General features: G+C 36.3%; 1 long non-coding RNA gene across 1 annotated transcript in view; it reads right to left on the bottom strand.

The window, feature by feature from the left end:
* Positions 1-1,410: 1,410 nt before the first annotated feature.
* Positions 1,411-18,354, bottom strand: part of LOC106664458 — a 31,351-nt gene continuing 14,407 nt past the window's right edge. The window contains exon 2 of the long non-coding RNA XR_001340182.2: positions 1,411-1,766. This is a non-coding gene — a long non-coding RNA (uncharacterized LOC106664458). The remainder of the gene's footprint in view (positions 1,767-18,354) is intronic.

Here is an 18,354-nt window from a genome sequence, read left to right as displayed (position 1 = left end):
GTCATAAGATTTATGAACCATGCGGCCTAATAACGAGATGACTTAGTAAATATAAATAAATAAGCGAGTGGAAATGCATATCGTAAAAAAATAGAACTTTCCAGGCTTACTATTGCTTATTTGAAGAACAAAATTAACATAAATTACTTCTTTCAATTAATTAATCTTTCTATGTAAGTTAGTCAGAAATCGTGAGATGCGGTCTGGTGTATGTAGGTTTCAGAAAAACTCTTTATCGTGCCAACGTTTCGATCTTTATTGAGATCATCTTCAGGGCTCAAAGTGTTTGTCTTCTGTGTAATGGTGCCATTCTTGCGTGTCGCGTTGAGAGTGCCTTCCGGTATAAAGAAATCTGGAAGACCGCCTGCCTTAACAACACGACATACGGGCAATTTTAATTGCAGCTTCCAACTTTACTGCTCGTCAAATTACTCAAAGAGTTGATATAGAAACAAATTTGAAAACATTCCAAGGGCCATTCGCGCAGCTCCTCACATCAAAAGGAAAATAATGAAAGTAATGTGCATAAAGAAGGACGGAAGATTTTGCCCTGGGCACTCTCAACACGACACGCAAGAATGGCACAATTACACAGAAGACAAACACTTTGAGCCCTGAAGATGATCTCAATAAAGATCGAAACATTGGCACGATAAAGAAAATGTTGTTCTGAAACTTATCACACCAGGCCGCATCTCACGATTTCTGAATAATTATCGATTAACGGTCACTAATCACCACACATTTCTATGTAAGGTTTTGGTTGAAATGAAAAAGTTAGTGTCACGAGCGGGTTCGAACCCACGACCTTCGGCTAAATACGCCGCTGCTCCGAGTGGATCGAAGTCACGATAGTTCAAGTGGTCGAGCAGCGGTGTGGTGGGTTCGAATCCCGCTCGTAGCACCAACTTTTTCATTTCAATCAAAACTTTACAAAAACAGATTAATTAATTGAAATTAATTGTAGATTTTTACAGCTTTTCCCGAGATTTTTGTTCTTGTAATTCAGTTTAAAATGGTTGTTCCATTTTTAAAAACCCTGACCACAAAAATAACATAGAACCGTGTATAAAGAAGAACAATCCAAAATGTACTTAACAAAATTCGATAAAGTTTTATTTGAAACGTGTGAATGAAAACTTATTTAAATCGCTTTCAACTCTTGTTGATCCGTTAAAATTGATCATCAAAAGGTGAACCTATTGTTAGATTTTCAATTATTAAATATGACAATATTTTTGCTATTTACTGTCACCTATTGATAATTGAATTTTAGTATTTGATCTACAATTGAGTAATATGAATAATTATCATTTATAATAATGTGAAATGTTAATGGGCATCGATGAACATGTTATTAATAATGGTTTTGCAGTTGGCTGGGTTGTATGATGAAAAATCAACAGGTGGTTTATGTTTATCGAAATATATTTTATCGATAATCATTGAATAATTTTGAAATTTTAGTACAATGATTGTATAATCTAAGTCATTAGTAAGATTTTTATGTTTTATCAGTTCTGAATTTTTTTGATTTTTCCAAGGCCTTTTCCAATTCCCGCCTGTAACTCGCATAGCAGGCTGCAGTCTCGCAGATCCTCGCTTCGAACATCCTGGACAAGTGGTGGTCGTAAACGATGAGCTGAGGTAGCGAGAAAACATCCCATTTTATCATCCGATCGTATCTCGGATGGTGTCTGCTGTACACTTTCAGCCATGCAGGAGGTTGGCCAAAATACCTTTCCGGCCCGAAACGGCTCTCCATCCTGCATAAACATAAAATTGTAAACATTATTTATAAAGTCTTATAGTTTTGTCCTTTACGATCAATTTGTTTGCGTGTCCTTGCTATTTTTGACGGTCGGCCTCCGGCTTTTCACCACCCTCGCTGATGGTTTGTAACAAAACATACTTCATCCCACTAATATCCGTCACAAACCATCTAGCAAACAACCAAACAGGCTCATCACTCCGTATACATTAAGGGCAAATATCACAAATGAATTTTTGAGATAAGATACCACTGAAGATAGCGAGAAGCCATAACGCGTCTGACCAAGAAACAAACAGAGAACAAAATCATCGGAAACAAACTGCTGGAGGAAATCTCATATTTTTCTCTTTCACATTTGAACATATTTCTAAATCCATTATATTTAGTGGTCTATTGACCAAATTACTTCTTTCAATTAATTAATCTGTAAATGTAAGGTTTTGGTTGAAATGAAAAATGGCAAAAAGGAGGGAAAATTCGAAAGGTTGTACGTTGAGATGTGGAGTTGGTGTCCGAGTGGGTCGAAGTCACGATAGCTCAAGTGGTAAGAGCAGCGGCGTATTGAACCGAAGATCGTGGGTTCGAATCACGCTCGTGTCACTAACTTTTTCATTTCAACTAAAACCTTACATAAAAAGATTAATTAATTATTTGTAAACATTTATTACATCGAAGTTAGTCAGTATAATAAAATAAACGAGCAGTTTTAGTTTTCTAATGATAGGTTGAAAAATTCCAAGTTCTCCGTGGTTGAAAACCTTTATTCAATTTAGTAAATTAGATGGAGTTTCGGACTCCTGGCCCATCATCAGTAACTCAACATAGAGAAATATCATGGTATAATTCCCAATCTGAAGGCACACCCATCAGTAATTTCCCATTTTTTTAAATAAAAGTATTTATACATGGACTATGCGAATGATACATATATATTATTTTTCGACCCCCCTTTATTTGTTGAAGGGAATTTCGTCAAAATGGTTTTAAAACTGTAATTGAAACATATATGTTATTTTAGTCCATTAATGGTATACCACATGGTAATGAGATTCTTTATATATGTATCATTCGCATAGTCCATGTATAAATACTTTTATTTAAAAAAATTGGAAATTACTGATGGGTGTGCCTTCAGATTGAGAATTATACCATGAGATTTCTCTATGTTTAGTTGTTGATGATGAGCCAGGAGCCCGAAACCTCCATATAATTTACTAAATAAAATAAAGGTTTTCAACCACGGAGAACTTAGAATTTTTAAACCTATCAATAGAGAAGATATGAACCGTGGAGTTGTTAATATATGAAATAAGATGAGTTTTAGTTTTATGCTTAGATGAAAATTAGTAAACAAGCATAAATATGGCAAACGTTCTTCTGGTCAATTGGTATGCGAAATATAGCCTACCATGTCTTGATAATAATCTCTTGTTTAACAAAATAAACACTGCAAGAACCTGAGACATATATCATCCAGATATCGACAGTAATCACAAAAATACAGTAAAAAAATTAGATACACCTAGTGAGATTAAATAAAAATAAAAATTAGATACAAAGTAGTGAGGATGAACGGACCATTAACATTCAATCCTACGAACTTGTCTTTAAAGAATTCGTTTATATTTTCTCATCAACTTACCTTATTGGACTTGCATTTTTTCGACACATTTTTAAATAAATAAAGAGACTATTACCCTGTCCGGTGAAAATAATGATAAAATGGTTGATCATTTCTCCGAGCTCGCAAAGTAACCGAGAAGTTAATGCTTTCAGGTAACTGTGGGTGATGGTACAGACCATTCAGTAGGTTCCACAAAACCCGATGGATCGAAATTTCAATGGAAAGAGACCACATATATCCAACCTCTGTTCATACTCGAACTCGACCCATTGCAGAGCCATTTTAAATTCAAGGAACTTCAAGAATGGATAATACCTCCCACAAGACCAAAGTACCGGCATTTAATGGCACAAATATTCCTAAAGTCCTTAACATTTCTCATAAAAACACAAATTTTTGTTAGGCCTAGAAATAACGGATGCAATATGAGTAAAGGAACATTTATTATCGAAAACTACCCCGAGGTCAGTAATAGTCGAAACTTTCTCCATTTCTCAGCCGCCCAAAAAATATGAAGGCTGATAAGTAGGGCTGTTGAAATATATACATTTGCATATTTTTTCCCGGTTAACTAAAACATCCAGTTTTAACAAATTGTATATGTTTTGAAGTATTTGGAATCAATTTAAGCAATATTTATTTTTCATATTTGTGCATATATTGCCATAAATGCATATTTTTGCATAAGTTGGTTGTGATTGCATATTTTTGTACATATCCGGCATATCGGTATTTGGCGCGACAAATTTTAATGTTTCTGAGGAGGCAAAAAAATCTCTGATAAAGAGCTACGTCTACCAACCCACTCTTCCGTTTCCACATAATGAACGAGTTTGTGTTTGTTCAGTTGCTGCTGCCCGCTTTCCGCGAACTTTTGGCCACCTTTGGCCATCTCTTGGAATAAATGGACAAAGGAATAGTGTTTGTACCACTGTAAATGTTCTCTTGGAATAGTTTAATTGGATTCATGGAAATATTACAACCTCGGTTCTCTTCTTTCCCTACCATCATACTTTTCAGCTTTACCCAGTCTCTCATGCGTTTTCCATCGCGAAACGTTATTTGTGTGTTGTGAACTGACTATTCCTAAAATGTCGAAAGTCATCGCAAAGACGAAAGATCTTGTTCAAAAGCATGTGCGTGAGTTTTCCAGTGAGACTTTTAAGGGCGATGCGGACGTTTTGTACTGTGTTGTGATAAACCTGTATCAACAGTTTCACGTTTTTTGGTAACACAGCACATAAAGGCAGCAAAACACAAGGAACACAAAGGTAGGAAGTTTAAGTTTCAACAAACCTCGGTGACACAAGGACTGGGTCTGAAAAGTCCGGTTTCGATACCGATTTATGTCGTGCTGTTAGAGCTGACATACCCATCCATAAACTAATCCATCCTGAATTCAAAAGTTTTTTGAGAATACACAGGGAAAGCCATTCTCCACGAAAGAACCCTCAGGAAATCTCACCTGGATCTTTTATACAGTCAATAATCTACAAAATCAGAGACTTCATCGAAAATGAACCGATCTGGGTCTCGATGGATGGGACGACGGATTTTTTCAATTTAACGGTTTTTTTAATGCGTTTTTCTTTTTTAATATTAGCAATGCGATGTTCCTCTTGCCACTGTTTTTCTTTTCAATACAATTATGTGCTTTAATTTGAAGTTTCCTTATTTTCTCATGGTAATTTTCACATATTTTCAGTTTTAATTTGCATTTTTTACCAAATATATTTATATATGTATGTGCATATTTGTCTGTTTTTATTGCATATAAATCACAGCCCAACTGTTAAGGCTTTAGTTTTTAACAAAAGGAAAACATTTCCACTTGAAAATATTTAATAGGGGTTTATTGTCGAAGCTCAAGAAGAGAATCCTTCCAAGTCCTTTGTAAAAGCCCATTATTTACTTGACCATTTACTATTGAATAGATTTTTATTTCATCACAGGAGAGTTTTTTTTTTTAATTAATAACATTATGCGATACGTCTGTGTATTTTAGGTTATTGCCTGCTTAAATTACAATTACTGAAATGCAAGAAAGTGGATAAACATTAATCCAGATATCGAAGAATTATATAAAACGAGATGTAAGAAGGTTCAGAGATTGCGTTCCAGTTCGGCAAAGGAAAGGGTATTACATTCAAAGCAGCTATTACGCCTAATGAAGCCGAAAAAAGGAAGCTTTAAGCGAGAAACGGATACCTTCGCACGAGATAAACTTATATTACACCGTTCTGATGTCGGAACAATATAATGCTGTCTGTAATCCATAGAAGCAATTCCCATCCACTTTTCCCCAAGCGACAACCTAATCCCCTTCCCAATTTATTTTTGCTTTCTCTACAATCGTCGAAAAGGGAATAAACAGCTATATCGCTCGGGGGTGGCTTTTATAAGAAAAAAAAAGTGAGACCCTTAATCCTATGTATTCTTTTTTTCGCCAATTTATTCTGTAAAGTACGCTGGTTTTGAACGTCTGTTGAAAAATAAATAGGAAACGAGAAATCTTACCAATATTCAATTAAAATCCTGGAGAAGAAAATGCCAGGAAACAGTGTTCATTTAGATACAACTTTTATATGAAAAATTCTATCAGGAGTTAAGATAATTAGGAAACACTCAATTTCCTTTGATGAACCAAGACTTGTACTCTGTGAAAAATAATTTAAAGTTACAAGTGCAACAAAATTAAATATGAGATTACATCAAAAATGTAGAACTGTTTGCAATTTAAAATTTATGAGTAATAACCCTTTTGGGATAGGGGAGAACTTTTGACGCCTGTTTGGTTGGTATTTTTTTTCTTTTTTTTAGGGGCATCCGACAGTTGGGTCATTTCAGCCCCGAGCGGATGGAAAATATTACAACACACTTTCAATACGCATTCACACAAATAAATCGATTCATACCTATATACATTCAATTAATTAAGGTTTTTTTACTTGAGATAAAAAAGTCAGTGTCACGAGCGGGATTCGAACCCACGACCTTCAGCTTGATACGCCGCTACTCTACCACTTGAGCTATTGTGACTTCGATCCGCTCGGGCACTAACTTCCCATCTCAAACCCACGTTTTGAATTTTTCCTCCTTTTTGCCATTTTTCAAATGCCTATATTCATTGAATTCATTCTATTTGGTAGATACTCATTATTTATACAGCGACCTGCATACGATAACAAACTAATTTAATTGGGGTCGATGGAGTGCTTTTATAAATATTCCCCATCGACCCAGGGCACGTACACAGGTCGAGGAACGATGGGGATGCTATTCCACCATCAGCCCCTCCCCATTCACTTTAATAAATACACTCATTCATACAAAACACCGAAACACAAAACACATATTTTGAAGACTATATACAATAGTTATTCAGATATCGTGAGATGCGGTCGGGAGTGATGTAGGTTTCAGAAAAACATTTTCTTTATCGTGCCAACGTTTCGATCTTTTATTGAGATCATCTTCATAAAAGATCGAAACGTTGGCACGATAAAAAAAATGTTTTTCTGAAACCTACATCACTCCCGACCGCATCTCACGATATCTGAATAACTATAGATTAACGGTCACTAATCTCTACACACTATATACAATAAAAAATTCCCAATTTCCCCAAAAAACGGAACAGAGAACCCTGAAACTTGCTACCGTCCGAGAACCATTCTTAAATCCGGCAGCATGCCTACACGCTCTCTGTATGGAGCTAAGGCATGACACGCCTTTATTATGTGGGACACATCGAGCAACCTCTGCATAAGGGGCACCTGTGCGGGCTTTGTCCCAAGGGCAGGAGCCCGTGTGTCAACCGCGTGTGGCCAATCCTCAGTCGGGTGAGGACGATCCCTCGACTCCTGCTTAGGTTTTCTGAGGGCCATCTACCGTCGTGCTCTTGACTCGCAAGAGACTCTCCGACGACCCCGCGCCACTGAGGCTGCCATCTTTTTTTTAACGTGCTTTTCACTGCGTGCTTAGCGTCAGTGGGCCTGGTCGCGATGGTCCGATCCGGAGGGTAGGACGTCCCGGCTTTCGCCGCCTCGTCCGCACGTTCGTTACCCTCCAGGCCGATGTGTCCGGGAATCCAGACAACAGCCATCGTTTCTCCGAGAGGCTCCACCTCCGCGTATTTCTCTAACAAGAGCACGACGAGAGTGTCCACAGAGAACCTGTAGCGTATAGCCCAGAGAGTCGGTACATTCGAGGAAGGCTGAGCCCTCCTCGGTCCGCAGCTCCTCGAGAGCGTGCCAAATCGCATACAGCTCTGTCCGGTATACGTTGCAATGAGAGGGTAACGACAAGAAGGTGGCCACTCCCTCGCTATACACAGCACACGCCACACCATCGTCGGTCTTGGACCCGTCAAAAACCGGCGTATCTATTTCTAAGTTCAAGGAACTTAGCCTTATAGAGGTATGGCGGAGTGCACGATTTGGGCAAGTTCGCCAGATCGTCGTGGAGGAGTACGGCCGGAAGTTTAGTTGGTATTAAAACCGGCTTCGAGTACTAGGACTGTGAAAAAAGGAGTTTTGCAATAGGGGGAAAGCTAGAAATCGTTTTAATATTTAATATACTGGGTATCCCTTGAACAGACGGTCAGTATTTCAGGAGGTTATTCTATATGTCAAATGGGTCTCATAGAATGATTTTGACTGATTTTCAATGGTATTGAGATATTTCCGTGTCCGTCAGAGAACTGAATTTCACCTTATGTTCGCAATAGAGCGGGTGTTCCTCGGGGAAGCATACTTGGCCCATTTCTATTTTCAATATACACTGTAGATATTTGTACACATATTAAAATTTGAAGTACATTCACTGGTGACACGGCGATTCTTACACGTAATTCGGACCATTATAAATTATGATGTATCCCAAAATTATAAATGGTATTTTTTATGTTTCAAATTATACTATTCATAACAACCTACACATCCTGTTTGTACATGACCTCATTAAAACATGGCATAAAAAATTTTATCTATCACTGAGCATGCGACAGTTATCACTTTCAACCCTACCAGAAAATCCTCCAAAACGATTGAAGAGAAAGTGTCTCCGAAACCTCCTCAGTGAGTGAATAATGACGAGATGTCAGTGTAAAGGAGTATTGTCACTGAAGAACTGAATCAATGCATGTAATAAAACTTAATAAATACAAAAGGAGATATTTTACTTTTCGTGTTACTTCGACCTTTCACTTTTTCCCATAAAACTATCTAGTTTCTCATAAAATACTAATCCTACTGCAAATTTGATTACACCAATGGCAAGACCATTAAATTTTTTCAATTAAAAGTCGTATTAGATTCATTTTTTTATTGTGTTTCATGTTTTTATTTCATTGTTTTATTCATGCTCAGTGATAGATGAAATTTTTTATGCTGGGTTTTAATGAGGTCATGTACAAACGGGGAAAACTGTATTTAATTACTTAAAACATTTTTTTCTCGGCATAGGAGACCTGTCAGATCGATGTAGAAACACCAAAAAAATTGTCGACCCTGCCCACCTGAGGTTTCACTTTTTAGTTTCATATCTACATGTATGGATATATATATTTATATATCCAATCCTTCCGAATTTATCTGTTGCAACCCTGTCCTGAATCTTGACGAAGAATTACATCGAAACAGCCCATTGGTTTTTTGTCGTGACCGAAGTTTTTATAATCTTCCTATACTTATTTATCTTCCAAGGATGATCATCGGCTCATCATCATATTTTATTTTAAGCCCGACAAGTTAACAATACACAAATTAAAAACGTTGTCCTTTGGATTCTCATTTAAAACATGGCGTCTCGTTTGCTAAAGCACCAGGTATGGCCATTTAATTCTCAATAAATCAAAATATAAATGATAAATTATTATTACCTTTACGTTTTTAGCTGATTTATTTCCACTCAGCCGATAAATTTGCAATTCGTAATCCCTTAGCCAAACAATCCCCGATGGAGGAAGATTGGCAATATGCCTTGAAAACTCATATTTTACATAGATCCAATAAATTTAACTCAAAATTTAAACTAACTTTGTTTCTTAACCACTTTTAATTTTCAATTTTTTTTTCACCCTAAAGGTAAATCTATCCTAAATAAGAGATGAAATTTGCCTATTAATAAATAATTTGGGGACCGCGGAAGCTTGTCAGACTCTCGACTCGTAGACCCCGCGGTCGTGGGTTCGATTCCCACCGTCGCCCCAGGAATATTACGCTCTCCTTCCCTACTATAAATCAACCAGCACCAGCCACTGGCTAAATGGAATACAAAAATCCATTAAAAAATTAAAATATTAAAAATTTGACATGCTAAAGGATAATATTTCAATGTACTTTGTTTTGTTTGGTCTAAGAGTCTTAAATTAGATTACGCAGGATCCGACTAGTATTGGTCTAAGCTTTGTTAAACTTTAATTAATCTGACCCGAAAAGTTACGAATTCATCAATTATTACGTCTCGCTTATTTATAAACAATGTTAATTATTCTTTAAGTGGTCTGAAGAGCATATCAAGAGTATTTAAATTATCTCTCGAGAGTGGAAAGTTTCTCGTCCATGGAGTACCACCAGACCTCATTATGCAATATTCAAAATTCTGTTGTAGTTGAAGTTGAGTTAAACTTGTTAAACAGAGCCCCCAACTGCATTAATTCCATATTGTATTGGTTGTTTTTTTTTAAGAGAGGAGAATAATGATGAAAATAGTTAAAGAACAGTAAAATAAAATGGGCCGGTTTATTGTAATGATTGAGGCGAGGACAGTAGAAAGGCAGTTGTTTGCTAAGGACCCTACAGGAATGTCGGCTATCAGCAAATTAAAGCAATCTAAATATAAATGTAAAGGTAAAAGCCCTAATACAATGTAAAATGCCTCTTCTATCTACAAAACTCATTATTTAATTATTCAGAAATCGTGAGATGCGGTCTGGTGTGATGTAGGTTTCAGAAAAACATTTTCTTTATCGTGCCAACGTTTCGATCTTTATTGAGATCATCTTGAGGGCCTGGGATTTACAAACATTGTTTACATTTAACAAATACATTTAGGATGTGGAAAAGTGAATTTATACAATGCTGTATGTAATATTTTTGGATTTACATACAGAACAAAACAAACATAAACGTAATTTCTTAGAAATGGTTTATATCAACAGAGATAAACACAGCATTAATTACAGAACAAAACAAACCTAAACGTAATTTCTTAGAAATGGTTTATATCAACAGAGATAAACACAGCATCATTTACAGAACAGGTACATGTAAACACAGTCGCAGCTACGCCAATATCATTAATCAAATTCAATGTAAATAACATACATATATCATTACATTACATTCCACACATCAAATATTTTTCACATAGTCTAATTTTTCAACAATTTAGCTTTCCTTTTCCTATTTATCTCTTTCTATATAATCCTGAAAGGATAATCTGGCCGAACCATTACCAACACATTGTTTCCCTTCGTCGGCTCTTTTCACCTCAAAGAAGCCGACGCCTTATACAAAAATGTCTTTTCTATACCGACTTCCTTCGCCACTCCTTCAAAATCCAACCTATATAGACATAAAACAGCAAAATCTCACTGGCACTCGCGCAAGAATGGCACAATTACACAGAAGACAAACATTTTGAGTGAGTAGAAAACTTTGATTGAATATAAAAAATATATTTTGCATTGTATAAATTCACTTCTCCACATCCTAAATGTATTTGTTAAATGTAAACAATGTAAATGTAAACATTGTAGGAAAATGCTTGAGACAAAAATCATGGGAAAAAGGGTGGCATTGTGTTGGGTGAAAGGGCATGTAGGCTTATGGCAAAATGAAACGGTGGACGCGCTTGCAAAGGAGGCTGCAACTCAGGTCCAACCCTTGTCATTAAAATTCCTAAAGAAGACGGGAAAAACTTTTTGGAAAAGTTTTGTAGAAATCTGGCAAGAAAAATACAACGCATCAAATGTTGGCAATTATTACAGGTCACTGTTCCCTGAGCTCAAGAAAAAACCATGGTTTTCGGCAGGCGATAGCCCAGAAGGAATGTCAAAGGAGGTCTATTCTAATATTTTTAGACTGAAGACAAATCATGGCCTATGGGGTAGCTACAAGAAGAGAATCGGTTTAGCATCGTCTCCGAACTGTCCCACTTGCGATTGTCCTTCAAATCCTTCCCACATAATTTTTGAATGTCCAGAATATGAAAATGAAAGAGACAAACTGCTAAAAAATCTGAGCAAAGTCCCAAACATTTCCAAACCAATAAACTTAGAATCTGTCCTAATAAGCAACATAATCTATGGATTTCTAAAGTCGATAAACGTTTCTTTTTGATTACCTTCAACCATGAAAATTTAGAAGGTGAGAAGATGATGGAGCTGAATGAGTGGTGCGGGCGCGCGGCCGGGGACCTGGCTCTGGTCGGCAGATCACGCTCGACAGTAAAATGAAAATAGAAAACTTCATGGGTAATATGCCAACGTAAACCCCCCAAAAAAAGTAAACAATGTTTGTAAATCCCAGGCCCTGAAGATGATCTCAATAAAGATCGAAACGTTGGCACGATAAAGAAAATGTTTTTCTGAAACCTACATCAAACTAATCTCACGATTTCTGAATAATTATCGATTAACGGTCCCTAATCACCACACAAAACTCATTATATTTTGCCCATTAATTGGATTATACGAGTTTTCTAAAGTGGATTAAACATCAAATCAAACATAAAATAGAAAACTCAGTATACAATAAAAAACCGCCCTGTGTGGCTTCAACGATATAAAAGAAGCATTTGACAACATCTCATATGAATCGATTAAAGCTCGACTATATCATGGATTCACACCTTATTTAAATAGTTTTAAGAAAAAAGTAGAATTGCAATTTTTTTTTTTTTTTTTTAATGTAACCGAGCAAAAATCTGCGCGAAACGCAACAAGTTGCAATAATAACGACATAGTACAAAAGAAAAGGAACGAAAAGACATCGACTGGCTACCCAATGATAGCATTTCTAAATCGGAAATTATCTCTTAATCAAGGCCATTCTCTATTAACACGTAGAGCAGGATTGTTGGGAAGAGATCGGGAGGAAAGGTGTTGTACATGAGGCTGTCATTCTGTCATTCAAGTCATTCTGACGGGCCTCTGCCCATTGAGAAGACGCTTCTCCGTAATGGTAATCTGCCAGATCCCTTTTACCGTGCGAAATAAAAGCAGAAACGGCAAGGCCACTACCTCACAGAGTGTGATAAGTACGCTAGGTCCAGGTTTGAAATCATTGAAGGAGCGGACATCACCAAATCCCTCCCCGAGATAAAATGGTCCAAAATCTTGGGGTTTGTGAACAAATCCAAGAGATTTATGCAGGACACGTGAGCCGACCAAGTCCCGGATCTTTTGGGGATGGAGTACGAGTCTACCCAGGCATTTAACCCCTCGGGTCTTGGTCGCCCACCCTGCGTAATATGTTTATACATGAAGAGGATTAGAGTGAGATTTGGAGGCTATGTGGAAGTTTTTGTATCAGGATTTTGTTGTCATAGGAGAATTTAAATCTGTTGTCTAGTTGTCTTTTAAGTAAATGGTATCATCGGTTCAGTTCTATAGAGCTCATGATGGTTGAGCTTTATGGATGGAAAGAGGGTGAGGTTGTAAAATTATGAAAGATTGAAGCTGGACGGAGGGTGAATGTTTGAGACTTTGTGGTATTTATTTGATTTGCCATTTTTGAACCATTTTTCAATGGAATATAAGTGTCTGAAGGGTTCGGTGAGCTATGATATGGTCGCAATTAGAGGATGGAATGGCATTGTCAACATGTGTTAGACTATATTTCGTGGTCCGATTGACCAAATAACTTCTTTCCATTAATTCATCTTTATGTAAGATATTGGTTGAAATGAAAAAGTTAGCGTCATGAGCGAGATTCGAATGGATCGAAGTTACGATATCTCAAGTGGTAGAGCAGCGACGTATCTAGCCGAACGTCGTGGATTCGAATCTTACTCGTGACCCTGACTTTTTCATTTCAACCAACACCTTACATAAAGATTAATTAATTTAAAGTATGTTAGAATAGTGATGTCAGGATGGGAAGTTGAGTACAGTAGCGGGACGAAGATGCTACCCTGAGCGACTCCCGCATAAATTGAGGGGTATAAGAACCGAACACATAATCTAAACACACCTGTCACCCAAGATTTAAGGATGAGGTAAGATTAAGAGTGTTTAGAGGGTAGGATGTCTTTAAGTTTAAAGCAATCCAAGGTGCCAGAGCCGATAGAAAAAGCCCGGTCGACATCGAGAAAAATTGGAAAAACAATACAACTGAGAGGCTGCCCTCAAAGTAGATTACTAGTAGTGTTCGACCTCTTAGATAAGGTAAGCTTATCTTTAATCTTTCAATCCATAACTCCTCTGAATTATATCCAAATTGAACGTTTATACAACCTTTGGACAGCGCAAAACTTTACGTTGAAATGTATGTTTACAGCAGTAAGATTTTATGGCTCTATAAATGAGAAAAATAAGAATTAAATATAAAAAGACTGCTCAAAAGTTTTATTTGATTTCGTTAATTCTAATTTGTTTAGGAGGAAACATCTGTACCATTGCGTGCAGTTTATAAGGATCTAACTATTAAAAGGTTTCCTGTAAATGTCCCATCCATTTTTTTTTTTTCATTTTATTATAAAGCTTACCTTATATTTTTTCATTATACATAGTTTTTTAAAAGATATGTGACCATTTTGTGTCTGCAATTTAAGTTTATTATATATAAGTTTTGTTTAAAAGTACAGTTATGTTAAACTTTAAGTAAGGCATTGGTTGAGATAAAAAAGTCAGTGTACAAGCGGGATTCGAACCCACGACCTTCGGCTAGATACGCCGGTGCTCTATCACTTGAGCTATCGTGACTTCGATCCACTCGGGCACTAACTTCCCATCTCAACCTCACTTTTGAATTTTCCCTCCTTTTTGCCATTTTTCAAATATCGTGTAATCAGGAATCGATTCTCGGCGACAAATGAAATGGCGACGGAGAGCTTTGGTGAAGTAGTGAAGATAAAAAAGTCTGTGCACGAGCGGGATTCGAACCCACGACCTTCGGCTAAATACGACGCTGACTTTTTTATCTCAACCAATACCTTACTTAAAGATTAACTAATTAAAAAGAATTTATTTGGTCAATCGGACTACGAAACCTAATCGAGTTATGTTAAACTTGTTTTTTAGGAATATAATTTTTTGGTGTATTTATACTAGTTTTATAATATGCATTTTTTAAATAATGTTATTTCATGTTGTTTTTATAATTTTTATGTTACATTAAGGAAGTTTTTTAAATATTATTTTAGGATTTTGCGCCAAAATTTAAACTTGGATTTTTTATTTACGTATTTTTAATTAATTTTTTTAATTTTCACAGTTATTTTTACTTTTTTTTTAAATTGTAAAATATTAATATCCTTGCAATATTAAATAATTAATATGCAATCNATATATATATATATATTGATTGATGGGTGTAAACTCCCGAAACGCCAAATAAATGTTTAAGTAAGTAATGAATGAGTTTACTTTAAGAAAACTCATGGAATTGTTTTACCAAAAACCAAAAAAAAGACAAATTAGTCTAAAAAATGTCTATGTTCTGACAAAAAAGATTCTCAACAAATTGAAGTAATTTAATGTCATCTTCCGTCCCGACGACTTTCTTTAAAGCCGTTTTATGTTTATATGCTTTCATCATTCTGTTTTATTTCGCATGCCGTTGGTTGGAGTATCGTACGAGGGAGTTGACTTTAACCCCGCAATTTACGATGATACGTCAAGTGAGCGCGTCGACCTGATGACACCCGGGTCAGCGTTTTTCTTCATCTCCATCGATTTTTCACCCAGAGCGATAGTCGGCGAATGTTGTTACCCGACCCCCCCCCTCGGCCAAACAGACGCCATTAAATCAAGCTCGATGTTGTAAGTCCCGGTTATAATATGTCATCCGGAGAGGCTTAATTCCCTTGGTAAATTATGCGATTTTCGTATATTACTGGCGGTAGACGTGATCACCGAAGGAATGGAGCTGATTAATATCGAGAACGTGCTCCCTCTGATGACCGAAGTTCACGACAAGTGAAATTTTCATGAAAATCACATCTTTCTCATATGATTAAACGTCTGACCTGCATAAACATTCTTTAAATCGGACTAAACGATGATCGCAAATAATGGTCACAATTTAGAGCTAGCCAATTAATATGTATGGTATTGTGAAAATTAACACAAAATACCCCAGATTACTTTGTATTTTATTTACTTGTATAAATTGCGCTACCTATACCTACATGCCAGGCAACACGAGCGTAGTATGCAAGGGCTTTACAATTCCTTATTTCGTTTAAGGACTGGAGAAACACTCAGATGCAGAAGGCGATAGTCTGACAAAAATCGAGCATTCACCCACAAAGACACATTTTCCTTAATCCATTAGAGTTCGTGGTCGGATTGACCAATTAACTTTTTTCAAGGGGGTGTCGGTGGCCGGCGTTTATCACTGTAAGGTAAAGGTCCCGGGTTCGAATCCAGCGGCCCTGCATTCCAACCCGACATACTTACAAATGGGCTTTTTTTTCCTAAACACTGGCGCCCTGAGGGTTCAAATAACCTCGCAGTTGAAATACGATATAAGGTATATATAAAAAGGTATTGTGTCGAGATAAAAAAAAGTCAATGTCAAAAGTGGGACTCGAACCCACGACCTTCGGCTAAATACGACGTTGGTCTACCACTTGAGCTATCGTCACTTCGATTCACTCGGACACCAACTTCCCACCTCACCTCACCCACTCATTTTTTTTATCTGGACCAATGCCTTACATAAAGATTAATTAATTGAAAAAAGTCAATTGGTCAATCGGACCATGAACTGTAATGGATTTAATAATTAAAATGAAGTATATCTTCACTGAAGCTCTCCGTGGCCATTTCATTTGTCGCCGAGAATCGAATAGATTACACAATATTTGAAAAATGGCAAAAAGGAGGGAAAATTCAAAAGGTGAGGTTCAGATGGGAAGTTGGTGTCCGCGTGGATCGAAGTCATGATAGCTCAAATGGTACAGCAGCGGCGTATTTAGCCGAAGATCGTGGGTTCGAATCTCGTTCGTGACGCTAACTTTTTCATTTTGACCAACACCTTCCATAAAAAGACTAATTAATTGAAAGACGTATCTTGGTCACTAGACCACTAAATATAATGGGTTTGATTATAACCTTGGTCTAATTGGTTTATCCTACAATTTCACTCTGTCAAAAATATGTATGAAAAACTCCACCCTAATTATTTCTAATTAGCATCCTCGTTAAATTTGTTCAGGATTTTCAGTTTGTTTTGTTATTTATTTTTCAATTTTTTTTTTTAAGGACGACAGAGGACTTTGTTTTACTTGTAAAGAGTTTCAGATGAATTTGACGTCAACTTCAGGGGCATTCCGACTCGACATACAGAGGATCCTGCAGGATCAAAGGACCAAAATTTAAAACACTTGTTTTCTTTACCTCCTTTTACCTCCTTGCTCGAGAATGATATGACTCAACGTTGAAGTTCTTTTTAACGGATCAATTTCATGGCGATCGTTTAAAAAAATACATATTTTACGTACAGTGGTGTATATACAAATAAAACAGAAACCAGGGAACAAATAAACTGGTAAGTCCGGCTAGAGACAAAAAATACGATTAAGATCTAAAAACATGACTTATAAAAGGAACAGGTCATCATTTTATGAGGCAACGAGTAACTAACAGCTGACGATGCATAAAATTATATCTGAACTTCAACAAACCGGGCAGAAACGCTGATAATAACTTCTGAACCGTCAATCTGTAGAACTAAAGACATCGCTCATATTCTTCTTTTCAAATTTGGTAACTAATCGCATAACATTTGTTTTATGCATTTTGTATACTACACGCCGAGGAAAATTATTTTTTCCCCATAGAAACATATCCATTTATAATTTCAAAAGTGTCTTTCAGACATTTCGGATTTGTTTTAATACACAATTTCCGCTTGAGTAATCGAAATGTGCATATCTATAATACACGCGTACACGAGGTAGCTGCATTAACCTATACGCTAATAACATTGCATTCCAAATTCACTCTAGGTTAGTCCAGTTGAATTGCATGATTCGTAATTAAACAATTTTGACAATACAGTATTATTGTAGAGAAACATTTCGTGAATGATCAAATTACATGGAAGGAATTAATATCAAAACTAATTACTCAGGGGACTCTCCTGATTGTAAAGTTTCCTAATGTCCTTAAACTCCCATAAAAATTATATGTTGTTATTAAATAACGATGGTTTAATTTTTTAAAAATCGTGAGGAATTGAAGAAAAAAGATCATTTGAAATGATAAATAATAATATTATCCGAATAATCAAAAAGTATAGTTGTCAATCTCAAAGTGGAAAGGTTTATATTTATCCGTTTTTTGACAAGTTTGTTAAACAAAAATGTAAAAGGTGTTTTATACGCTTCTGATAGAAATGAATCTTGCCTCTCCCTGCTTACATCCCAAACTATAGACATCATAACTATAAAAAATTAAAGGTGTTTTGTTTTTATGAATCCTGTCCCATTTGTAAAATTTTTAATTTAAAGAAAAATAACTCGCCATGATCTACTAGAATAAAACATAGAATAGGCCTAAATAAAAAATGTTGGTGAGGTAATCAGCAGGATTTTTAATAGAAAAGATTTAATTAACGGCGCTCGCCTAGGATAAGCAACATCATTAAGAACAAGTCAATAAAATCTTTATAGAGAATCAACGCACCAAGGATTCGACACAATAATAATCATGCACGACATCTGAGAGATACAAGTTATAAGTGACTTGCCTTTCCCTGCTTATAACTATGAACTTTACAAC

The sequence above is a fragment of the Cimex lectularius genome, unplaced genomic scaffold (assembly GCF_000648675.2).
Source record: "Cimex lectularius strain Harlan isolate CLEC.00 unplaced genomic scaffold, Clec_2.1 scaffold220, whole genome shotgun sequence".
Lineage (NCBI taxonomy): Eukaryota > Metazoa > Arthropoda > Insecta > Hemiptera > Cimicidae > Cimex > Cimex lectularius.
This window is presented reverse-complemented; position numbering and strand designations above follow the sequence as displayed.